We start from the raw sequence: 12,594 nt of genomic DNA, 5'->3' as shown, positions 1-12,594 counted from the left end.
TTTGATGTGTCTGGTGCCACCGGATATTTTTATCCCTTTGATTTCATATATTTTCTGGGTGGCCACATGCACATGAGATTGGACAATATAATGTAATGCGTGCCAGGTGGGCAAAGCCTCCTGCCAGTCGGCGAAGCCACGACAGTCATTGGCTGAGATGCTGTGATATCACAGAATAGCTGCTAAGCAATATGAACTACTAGAAAAGAAACATAGGGACTACCTCCAGACTGTGTGGAGGGACTACCTCCAGACTGTGTGGTACCCATGGCTCTCCACTCACAACTAGCAGGCATAACATCACTATGTGAGCTCTTGGCGGGGTGGGGGAGTTGCACCCAAGCATCCACTTAAGAGGCATGCTTATTAAAAATATTATTTTTAAATAAAAGAAATGCACATTTTAAAGTTTTGTTGAGATCGTATTTTAGTATTTGTTTGAGTGCAGTGAAATAAATATTTTGGCACAAATTTCAAAATCAGTCAAGAAAACGAAACTAATTTGCGGCTAAAATGGCGTGGATTAGAAAGGCACTTTATTTTTGTTGCTGTTGCTTTTAATATTCCCTGGGATTTTTATGCTGTCTTTTATTCCTTGCCCTGTAAGCCAAGCAGGGAACATGTGTTGATGGACTGCCGTATAAACCTAGTAATAAATAAATACGCTCTGTGGTCAGGATAGTGGTTAGGGTGTCAAACTAGGACCTGGGAGATCCGGGTTCAAATTCCCCCTCAGCCATGAAGCTCACTGAGTGATCTTGGGCCAATCACTATCTCTCTCACAAACACTATGTGTCAGGGATTGGACTGGGGAAGAATGGTGGAGACCAGCCCCCCTTCCTGAACCTTCCTGAGAACAGGAGGATAGTATAGATTTAGAACAGTGGTTTGCAGAAGGCCATAGTTCAGCGGCTGTAGAGGGAAGAAGCTGGGGAATAATGGGAGAGGAACTGCAGGAAGAAGAAGAAGCACCAGGAGAGAGACAGCTGACAGACTCAGTGTCTTTGGAAAGCATTCCTGACCCCTCTTCTCCTAGAACTAGGCGGGCATTGAGGGTAGTAGAACAGAAAGCTCAGAGGCAGAAAGCTCAGATTAGCCGACACAGGGGTGAGGTGACATAGAATAGGAGAGGTGTAGGGGGGTGGGACATTACTTGGAGCAACGCCAATCTCCAGGGAAAACTGCATTCCTTGTCTCGTCCTGTGAATATTAATAAATTATGTGGTAAAGGTAAAGGGACCCCTAACCATTAGGTCCAGTGCTCATCTAGCTTTATTGGCCAAGGGAGCCGGCATACAGCTTCTGGGTCATGTGGACAGCATGACTAAGCCGCTTCTGGCAAACCAGAGCAGAGCATGGAAATGGTGTTTACCTTCCCGCCGGAGCGGTACCTATTTAACTACTTGCACTTTGATGTGCTTTCGAATTGCTAGGTTGGCAGGAGCAAGGACCAAGCAACGGAAGCTCACCCCGTCACGGGGATTCAAACCGCCAACCTTATGATTGGCAAGTCCTAGGCTCTGTGGTTTAACCCACAGCGCCACCTACGTCCCCTTAAAATTATGTGGTAAAAACCTTTAATTGTTTCTCTGCTTTTTGGCTGCTTTTTGGGAGGGATCATATTCCCTGAAGCCTGACACAATGCCATTGATGGAGCATGGCCATGCAGCGTTGAGCAGCTATTGGGGTGGGGAGCTGGGGATGGAACTTTTGGAGGAGGGAGATGGAATGGAGCAGGCTGGACCCCCCTTTGTTCCACTTGCCCTGGGTTGAAAGGTCAAACATGATCCTTGACCAGCAACCACACCTAAATGGAAAGAGATGCCTTTTCAGCAAAAAATATCTGCCTCGGCATGCTATGTTGCAGGATCATAGTCCTTCAGATGATAACTCATTGCTAGTCTTGAAGCTACGTTAGGCTTTGTTTTTCTGCTGTGGATATCAAAAGTGTTAAAGCATGCACAATTTTGTCCATCCTGCCCATGGAATCATTTCATCCCTGCTCACAGACTTCTTGTTTTGCTAGCACATCTCTATCATAAAACAAGATAACAACAACAACAACAACAATAATAATAATACTAATTTATTATTTATGCCCCGCCCATCTGGCTGGGTTTCCCCCACCACTCTGGGCAGCTCCCAGCAGAACACTAAACACAGAATAAAACTTCAAACATTAAAAACTTCCCTAAACAGGGCTGCCTTCAGATGTCTTATAAAAGTTGGATAGTTGTTTATTTCCTTGATATCTGATGAGAGGGGGGCCTTCCACCAGGGTGGGCACCACTACTGAGAAAGTCCTCTGCCTGGTTCACTGTAGCTTCAGTTCTCACAGTGAGGGAACCGCCAGAAGGCCATCGGAGCTGGACCTCAGTGTCAGAGCTGAACAGCCATCTTCTTAATTTTGGCAACCGCAAAACATAGAGTGCAAAGCCTGGAAACGTTCCTAGTTTTGTTATTGTTGCTTTCAGTATTTTTTCCTGGGGGTGTGCAGGGGTGTACATACCTCTAAACATTTTGTGAATATAAGTTTGGCCTCATTGAGGAGCAGTATTTCAATATGAGTAGGAAAATGAGAGTACCCCTAAACATTTCTTAGAGGGAAAAAAGCACTGGTTGCTTTTTAAAAAAAAGGTGAGGGAGAGAGATAGCCAAACTCTATGGTGCTGATTTAATCTTCATACAGTGGTACCTTGGGTTAAGTACTTAATTCGTTCCAGAGGTCTGCTCTTAACCTGAAACTGTTCTTAACCTGAAGCACCACTTTAGCTAATGGGGCCTCCCGCTGCCGCCACGCCGCCGGAGCACGATTTCTGTTCTCATCCTGAAGCAAAGTTCTTAACCTGAAGCACTATTTCTGGGTTAGCGGAGTCTGTAACCTGAAGCGTATGTAACCCGAGGTACCACTGTAGTGCCTCCCCCCCATAAAAGCTAGGAAGTGTGAATAAAACAAGTTCTGTATCCAGAAGAGTTAGAATTCCCTTTGTGATTTTAGCCAGACTCTGCCAGACTTAATTACAGCAGCAGCATCTTCCCCTCTTCCCTTTATTATCTTTTATGTATTTACCGTTCAAAAGACAGGACTGGAACAACGAAGCATATTTACCAAAAGGCTCCATTTTTGTCTCTTGAATTCCCCTGGATGGATTGAGGTAGCCTTCTGTGGGGTAGGTGGACCTAGATTACACAAGAGACCTCGATCCAGCTCTACTTATGCGCTAAAAGCTATTAACCTGTGGGTAAGAATGCCTATTGGGAGGCCTGTCCCATGCAAAGCAATGTGCCACAAGTGCCAAGTTTTGAACTACAACTCCCATCAGCCCTCAGGCAGTACAGGTATGTTGGCTGGAGTTGTAGCCCATAGCATTTGGAGAGCAGCAGGTTGGTGAAGCCTGCCATAAAAAATTGCCTTCGGCTTCCCAGTAAGGAGAGGTATATCTATCTTAGTTTTTGTCCATCTCAGTTTCTCGTATTTTCCCAGAAGAAGAATTTGGATTTTATATCCTGCTTAATCACTACCGGAAGAAGTCTCCAAGCAGCTAACATTCTCCTTTCCCTTCCTCCCCCACAACAAACACTCTGTGAGGTGAGTGGGGCTGAGAGACTTCAGAGAAGTGTGACTGGCCCAAGGTCACCCAGCAGCTGCATGTGGAGGAGCGGAGACGCGAACCCGGTTCCCCAGATTACGAGTCTACCACTCTTAACCACTACACCACACTGGCTCTCACCACTCTTATGATCAGTTCTCTACTTTTTCGCATCAGTTTATTTAAAATATAAATAAATACGTCCTGATGGAAATCTGTCGGCATCTTACTGCAAATTTCTCCTAATAGACACATTTTTGTATGAAATTTTTGCCTAATAAACAAAATTTGCAAAGAAATTGTAATGCATTTTTGAATTAATACATTTTTGTGTTACTTTATTAATATATGTATTGTTCTGCACACTTTACCCTAATATGTACATTTCTGCATACCTTGCATGGCTGGAGATTGCATGGCTGCATACCTTGCATTGCAGAATACAGGGAAGTGCAATTTTTACAGGCTGGCTGTGCTTTGGTTCGCATATTGTTTCGGAAAGGGGAAATTTGGTGAGTTGCCTTTAAATGCAAACTGAATCAAATCGCCCCTTCCCAGTGCTCAGGGAACAAGGACCATTGAAGATCCCTAGTTGGTACCTGAAAGCACAATAAAAGGATGATAGCAGAATTCCAAATGGGGTTCCCCCTCTTCAAAAGATCAATGATACGTCCTTGAAGATAGGCACATAAAGGGACAATAAAAGCACAAACAAGAGTTCAGAGGCTGTGAAAACGATGATGTAGACAATAATATGCTACTCAATTTTTCTTGTTCCAATTCCTTTTACGTTTTCAGAATAGACATTCACCAATTGTGGCATAGTCATTTGGCAACTGAGCTAGAAAGGAAACTGGCATATCTATAGGCAACGGCAAAACAATAAACCAGAGAAAGTACTAGGCATGGTTTCAACAAGATAACAGAAAAGCCTCCCTTTAGGGGACTGCACAGATTACAAACTGTCAATGGCATTGACAATTGAACAATGCTTCTCTGTCAAATGACCCCACAATATGCAGGCTTTGGGTGCTGGGCAGTCACTGGAAGCCTGCAGTCGCTTGAGAAATAAAGATATAGGCCCACATATGTTTAACCCACATTAGAAAACACTTCAACCCCCAAAAGAATCCTAGGAAATGTAGTTCACCCAGTGCTTTTTTTCTAAAAAAAATATTTAGGGGTGCTCTCATTTTCACTCAAGAAAATCACCATAGTGATTTTATAGTTCAAATTGGGATTCACAAAATGTTTAGGGGTATGCGTCCCCCCCCCAGAAAAAAAGCACTGAGCTCACCCCTCAAATGCTACAATTCCCAGCATCCTTAGTGAACTACAGCTCCCAGGATTCTTTGGGGGGGGGAAGCCACATGCTATATTATATATGTTATACAGTCATACCTCTAGTTGCGTTAGGTTCATGTTGTGGATTTTCGGGTTGTGAACGTGGCAAACCTGGAAGTGTATACTTCCACGTTTCGCCACACGTGCAGAAGTATTCTGCGCACTTCACACATGCGCAGGAGTGCTCTATTGTGTCACGCGCATACGCAGAAGCGGCGCTTTACTTATGGACTTTTTGGGGTGCAAACAGCACCCCGGAACAGATCGTGTCCGTAAGTAGAGGTACAGTGGTACCTCTGGATGCGAACGGGATCCATTCCGGAGCCCTGTTTGCATCCAGAGCAGAACGCAACCCGCATCTGCAGGTCACAATTTGCCGCTTCTGCCCATGCGCGTGGCGTCATTTTGAGCGTCTGCGCATGCGCGAGCGGCAAAACCCGGAAGTAGCACGTTCCGTTACTTCTGGGTCGCCACGGAGCGTAACTTCAAAATGCTCAACCTGAAGCGACTTTAACCAGCTGAGGCTCCAATACTTTGGCCACCTCATGAGAAGAGAAGACTCCCTGGAAAAGACCCTGATGTTGGGAAAGATGGAGGGCACAAGAAGAAGGGGATGACAGAGGACGAGATGGTTGGACAGTGTTCTTGAAGCTACGAACGTGGGTTTGACCAAACTGCGGGAGGGAGTGGAAGGCAGGAGTGCCTGGCGTGCTCTGGTCCATGGGGTCACGAAGAGTCGGACACGACTAAATGACTAAACAACAACAAAATGACTGTACTACTGTATATGGTGTGGATGTGGTTCAAAGCTGTGATTCTCTCTCTTTCTCTTTCACACACACAAACACACGGAGGGAGAACATCCTGTTGTTCAAATCCACGGGCACACAGATTAGCTCCTTTCACTGAAATGAACAAGGCAGCCTGATGAGTTGTTTGCAGAGCACTCAGATGCCTCTTGAACAGGGCAAACAAGCCTCCTTCCAATCCACTCCAAGTTTAACGGGCAGAGAACACAGGAGATTTGCTATACCGCTCTTGGGGTATGAGGTATGTAAAAAGGTAAAGGACCCCTGGACGGTTAAGTGCAGTCAAAGGCGACTATGAGGTTGCGGTGCTCATCTTGCTTTCAGGCCAAGGGAGCCAGCGTCTGCCCGCAGACAGAGATAATACTTTATTCGGCTATAAGCCCACAAGGTAAAACAAATCAATAGATAAAAATCAATAGATAAAATCAATAGCATTTTACAATCTAAAATATCAACTAAAATATTTCAACGCATAATCTCTAGATGTACCGTGTTCTGGCCTTGAAGATAAAGATGGTGCATAGAGTTTACTGAATTTTTAATAGTCATGCAGCATTCCATGAAGTCTTTTGTATGACAGAACTGAGATCAGGAATCTAGCAACCTGTAAAGTTCTATAAGAGTCAATGTCCTGGAGTAGATAAGCTAGATGTAATTCAGGTGGTTTAGCAGCAATTTCCAGAATGATTGAACTCAGGATCCTTGATCGGGGAACATTGTATAAGGGGCAATTAAACAAGATATGATAAAGGGATTCTATCGATTTGTTGTCACATGCGCACAAAACAGAGATTTTACCGTTAGCTTTCTGGGTCATGTGGCCAGCATGACTAAACCGCTTCTGGTGCAATGGAACACCGTGATGGAAGCCAGAGCGCATGGAAATGCTGTTTACCTTCCTGCCGCAGCAGTACCTATTTATCTACTTGCACTGGCATGATTCCGAACTGCTAGGTTGGCAGGAGCTGGGACAGAGCAACAGGAGCTCACCCCGTTGCAGGGATTCAAACCACCAACCTTCTGATCGGCAAGCCCAAGAGGCTCAGTGGTTTAGACCACAGCATCACCCACATCCCTTGAAGGGTCCCAATTTCAATTCCTTGGGAAATCCAGCTAAAAGGCTGTCTGGCGGCAGGCTGTGGAAAGACATGAGGGCTGAGCTAGACATTGCACAGGAGTTGCATAGAATCATAGAATTGTAGAGTTGGAAGAGACCACGGGGGTCCGACCCCCTGCAATGCAGGAAATTTCTGCCCAACATGGGGCTCAAACCCACAACCCTGAGATTAAGAGTTTCATGCTCTACCAACTGAGCTATCCACAGGATCATTGCATGAACAGCCTCCCACCCAGCTCTGGAATCATCTTCACTGGGCATCCTCAGGCATCCAGCAAGATCCTTTGGACTCTACTGGAGGTTTTTAAGCAGAAGTCACAGATGCTTCAGTTGAGATTCCTGCTTTGTGGAGGGTTGGACTAGATGACTCTGCAATTCTATGATTCTGTGATTCTCATCCCTACTCATCACAAAAACTATACTTATAGCATTACATGACTTGAATTATTCTAAAGGCAGATGCCGTTAATGTCCCCAAGTGAATTAATCTTTTTTAAATGCAAGATTTCCACTCGCGACTAAGCAGCCATGGGTAATGTTCTCGGGAGTAAAATATTGCCGATATTATTCTACGGGAGTTAACAATTTGGGGTATAAAAATCATTAAAGCATATAATAAGATACATCAGACAAGTTGAGAGCAAATAGTGCAATTAGAAATGTCACTGCAAATGAGGAAGAAAGGAGAAACAAGGAAAACTAAAGCCTTTAAATAGAATCATCTGCCTCAGCTCCCAGCTCAGTTTACAGTTCAAATCCTTTGCTATTACACACACTGTCTGTGAGATTAATATTGAGCCCCCATCCTAATGTGCTCTCCATTTTCGACAATGTTTCACACGTCATTTGCACAGCAATTGTTGCCGACTTGCAAAAATGCTGAACTGATGAAAGGCCTAAGACTGTTAAGCCAGTATTTCTAAATAGGTTTGAATGGCTTTCAGGAGCGCTGCAGAGATGGACAACCTGTGGCCAGGAATTTTCTGGTGCCTGGGCTCTGCCTGTGGATTGGGCCCTCCAAATCCACCCGCAAAGGAGAAGACAGATTTGCATAAGCTTCGCATATATTTTACGCCGTATGCAAATGTGTGTCCTCTATTGCAGGAAGTTTGGAGGGTCCACAAAATTAATCAGTGGCCACAAACATAATAAAATGTCTGACAGATAGAATGAGAAGGATAAAGCATTCCCTGTGATTCTGTTTCCATACTAGAAAAGACTGAACCTGTTGAATTTCTCCTTGGAATACCCAGTTGTGGCAGAAGAACCCTGCTTTCCCCACAAAGCCAGCCCTATACAAAATCCTGTACCCTCCTACCTGGGAATAAGCCTCATTAAACACAAATGAGGCAGACATGTGCTGTATACCATTGTACGTTAAGTTAACTATGCAGTGAATTTTTTGCATGTGCCTGATCTTTAGCTCTTGCAGGAGACCTGCCTAAGCCACTTTGCAAAGTTTTCACCGTTTGCATTTGCCATTTGGGAGACTGAGGATTCATTAAGTTCCACCTGCACTTATTGTGTAGTAGCATTTGCAGAAAATAACTTCTAGGGAGTACCTGATCTCTGACAAACCCACCACCAGAAAGATGCATCCTGGTTGCTAGGGGGAAAGGGAAGGTGAATCCACAGGGACTCCCTGGACTAGAAAAGTGAGACAGAAGCAGGAAAGAAATGTTCGCTAAATAGGAGGGGGAAACAGCAGCTCTTTAGGAGCCCAGGGATTCCTATATTCTGATTTCTAAACAACTCACTTGTCAATCACAGCTCTGACTCCCTGCTCAAAACACTGACAGGTGGAAGCAGCCAGGTTAGTTCAACTCACAGAAGTTGCTTAGATGATACCAGAACATTTTGCTTCTTACCTCTCTTTCAAGGAGAGCTAGAAACTTCCTTATGTTTTGAAAGACAGTTCTGGCTGTGGGCACTGTATATCAGTACCTTCCTCTTGGCAACCCTCCCATCTGTGAACCACCCTGAGACCTCCAGGTATAGGATGGTATATAAATTCTAATAATAATAATAATGTTATGTACTGAAGTTCTCACCCTGGGCCAGCAGGGGGATACTGTAGATAGTTCAGGTCCACATATGCAAATAAGGGATCGAAAGTGATGTTCAGTGATTGGATAGTTACAGAAAGTTGTTACAGTTACGTTGTACTGGAGCTCTATATAAGCAGGCTGGCTGAACCCTTCAGTTCAGTTCAGTTCTGACCTGTGAATATACAAGAGCTGTTTGGAGAATCGCTGTGTCATCTGATATGTTCACCCACAACTTAACAAATAATAACACACACCAGGGACCATGTTGGCTTGCTGTGATGGCAGCTGTTCTCCAGCAACACCAGGAGGGTTACAGGTTTCGCAGAATAGCCTCTTCCTATTCTGAATTCAGATTCAGACAACCAGAATGGCTCCGCTTGGGATTATAACTGTATACTGTATAGACCAAAGTACCTAATCCTGCAAACGTACACAAAGCACCAGAGAACTCACATATGCCTGACTCCTTTATCCCAACATCAGATGCCTGGTGAACATAGTCCTGGTGTCCAGTTCGGCTTTTTTTATCCTCACAAGGACTGAAGACCTCCTTTCTTCTCGAGCAAGAAATCCTCTGCTTCTCCTCTCCTTCTTGTCAATAGCTGGGAGAGATCATTACAAGTCAAAACTGTATCAAAACAGGACGTTGTCCTGTGTTATACAGGACAGGTGGCAAGACCTTAAGAGTCAGCTGGCGGAGGGGGACGGGGACAGACTTTTTAGAGGTGGTGTTGTCCATTTCTTCTCTTTATTTCAAAATGTGGCATGCATGTCCTAACACATTTTGAGGGCCTCCTCATTCTGCCAAGTAGGACCAGGGCCAGATTTAGGTTTGATGAGGCCCTAAGCTACTGAAGGCAATGGGGCCCTTTATGTATGTCCAGCTGTCCTTTGTCAACAACAGTCGCTGGGTTGTTTTTTTGTTGAACATATGCTATATGGTAATTTATGGACCTAATAGGTATCTAAAGCCATTTGCACATAACCAAATACGGTATGTATTTTGTTAAAGTAATTGCCGACAAAGGTCCGTATAGCTAAAGCTATGGTTTTCCCAGTAGTGATGTATGGAAGTGAGAGCTGGACCATCAAGAAGGCTGATTGCCGAAGAATTGATGCTTTTGAATTATGGTGCTGGAGGAGACTCTTGAGAGTCCCATGGACTGCAAGAAGATCAAACCTCTCCATTCTTAAGGAAATTAGCCCTGAGTGCTCACTGAAAGGACAGATCCTGAAGCTGAGGCTCCAATACTTTGGCCACCTCATGAGAAGAGAAGACTCCCTGGAAAAGACCCTGATGTTGGGAAAGATGGAGAGCACAAGGAGAAGGGGGAGACAGAGGACGAGATGGTTGGACAGTGTTCTTGAAGCTACCAGCATGAGTTTGACCAAACTGCGGGAGGCAGTGGAAGACAGGAGGGCCTGGCATGCTCTGGTCCAGGGGGTCACGAAGAGTCGGACACAACTAAACAACAACAACAACAAATTGTTGAAAAGTCCATGCAGAATGCAAAGTACATGCAGAATGTAGGCACCCTATATATAGAAATGAGCAAACCAGTGATATTTTAGGGAGCAGGCTAGCAGGTGGGGCCCATTACTTACATCATAGGAGCCTACACAACACTGTTGCTGTGTGTAGGTTTTGTTTTATTTTTTATCTTATATTTTGGAAACGTACATCCAGGGTCCGTCCCCCCTTTAAATAATAAATAAATAAAAACTATAGCTTGTTTAGCTTATATGGAAATCCGGCACTGTGTAGGGGCCTGGCCTTCTGCCTTCAGAGCCCTGCCCTGACAGTACCTGTGGCCCAGAATTCAGTTTCCTGAGGAGATCTGCTTGCTTTCCTGCTTTCTTTTGTTTTGCTTAAGCTATTTATACCTCGCCCTGCGGCCTTGGATCCCCGGGGGAGTCATGAATAAAAGAACAAAGTCCTCAGTTTAAAACACGTATCCTTCAGGAATAAAAAGCATATTTAGTCGTAGCATCAAATGATGGCTGCCCAAAGGCCTGAACAAAACAATGGGAAGAAGCAGAAGTCCCAGCAAAGGAAGAATGAATACAAAAACTTATGGAATATGCAGAAATGGCGAAACTTACCAAAAGAATAAGAAATCAAGATGACAATTTTTTTAAATAAAAGAATGGAAATGGTTCATGAATATTTACAGATGAATTGTAAACAGATAAGAACATTGGCAGGATTATTGTAATAACCTGCAGTTTGATAAGAGTGTATATTTAAAGAAGAATAAATGAGGAAATTAAGTTAATTTGAATATGCAGAAGGTTTAAATTTAAGGAAATGCCGAAAGAGGGGGGAAGGAAGTCAAGTTTTGAAATGTTAAAATGATGGTAACATTAGTGAAGTGTATAAACCTGAAAAGTATTAAAAAAAAAAAAAGGCCTGAACAAAACAGCCAGATTTTATGTTTTTTCAGCTGAAGGCCAGCAGTGTGGATGTCCGCTGAAATTTAGGCAGGAGGTCTTTCCCGATCTAGGAATCCACTGTATCACCAAGCGTACAGTTCCCAGTGGCACGACATTCAGGTGGGTCTTCCTGGAAGATCTCTGCTGACAAGAAGGAATTGTGTACATGCCGTACACTTAAAGCATATTTAAAGTACAGGACTCCCCCCCCCCCCAAAAAAAAAAAAATACACCTGGGAAGTGTAGTTTATCAAGGGTGCCAGGAATTGTAGCTTTGGGGGTAAGCTAGAGAAGAAGAATCTTTATTTGCATCAGCCACTAGCCATAGCAATAAAATAAAATAAAATGTACTGAAGATAGAGGTGGAAACATAACTATAGAAAATACATTTTGGGGGGGTTACATCAATAATCAAATAATAGATCTAATTCTAATTACCCCCACCAAAAACCTTGCTACAGGGTAAGCTAAAGTTCCTGGGATGCTATATGTATGGTGTGGATGCAGCCACAGAGCAAGTCACTCTCTCAGAAATTTACAGACAGCATATTTTCTCATGAGCCAGAGGGGTGGCTCTGAATAAGACGTGAGGCGTTCCCAAAGTAAAGGAAGGATTGAACTCTGATTAATAAGAATGCACACAGAGGCTTGAACCAGCAAGACTCTGGGAAGGGTGCATATAATAATCTCTGCATCCCTCCACCCCTCAGCCCAGGTCGTTTTATTCACAAAAGAACTTTTTACAGAGTGTTCTAAGAACCAATCAGATTTCTTCTGAGCATTTCAACAAACCCCACGTGGGAACAAAGTTAAACTACAAACACTAGTTAAGCATGCATACTTTTGGAGTAAATGAATGAAAACTACAAAAGAGTGCATTCAGCAACCCCAGAGGTCATAAGCAATCAATAGTGATAAGAAGGATGGCTAGGAGGACAGCGATCATTATCACCTTTATGTGAGACCTGTTTCCTGGCCCTAAGATTAACATCCTAAGATTAACATATCAGAAAAGCTACATCAAAGAAACTGCCCATTGTCTTTGATGACCCAGCATGCCTGCCTGCAGTACGTGACTTGTCAAGCAAGAGAAATGGACAGTAGAAGAAATGGCCAGGGATGCAGAGGGTTGTGGGATTTGACAAGAAATTACTGACAATGTCTCAAACCCAGTCAACACAACACATTCATCGTGGACACAATGGCTTGATGCATATTTTATAATTCCTCATAGTAATCCCACCTGACCCCAC

General features: G+C 43.9%; 1 protein-coding gene across 7 annotated transcripts in view; it reads right to left on the bottom strand.

The window, feature by feature from the left end:
- LOC309526623 (uncharacterized protein) overlaps positions 1-12,594 on the bottom strand; it is a 146,225-nt gene that overhangs the window by 53,639 nt on the left and 79,992 nt on the right. The window lies entirely within an intron of this gene.

This window comes from Podarcis vaucheri, assembly GCF_965113315.1.
Source record: "Podarcis vaucheri genome assembly, chromosome: 2".
Classification (NCBI taxonomy): Eukaryota; Metazoa; Chordata; class Lepidosauria; order Squamata; family Lacertidae; genus Podarcis; species Podarcis vaucheri.
The sequence above is the reverse complement of the archived record's forward strand: the minus strand, read 5'-3'. Positions and strand labels throughout refer to the sequence as shown.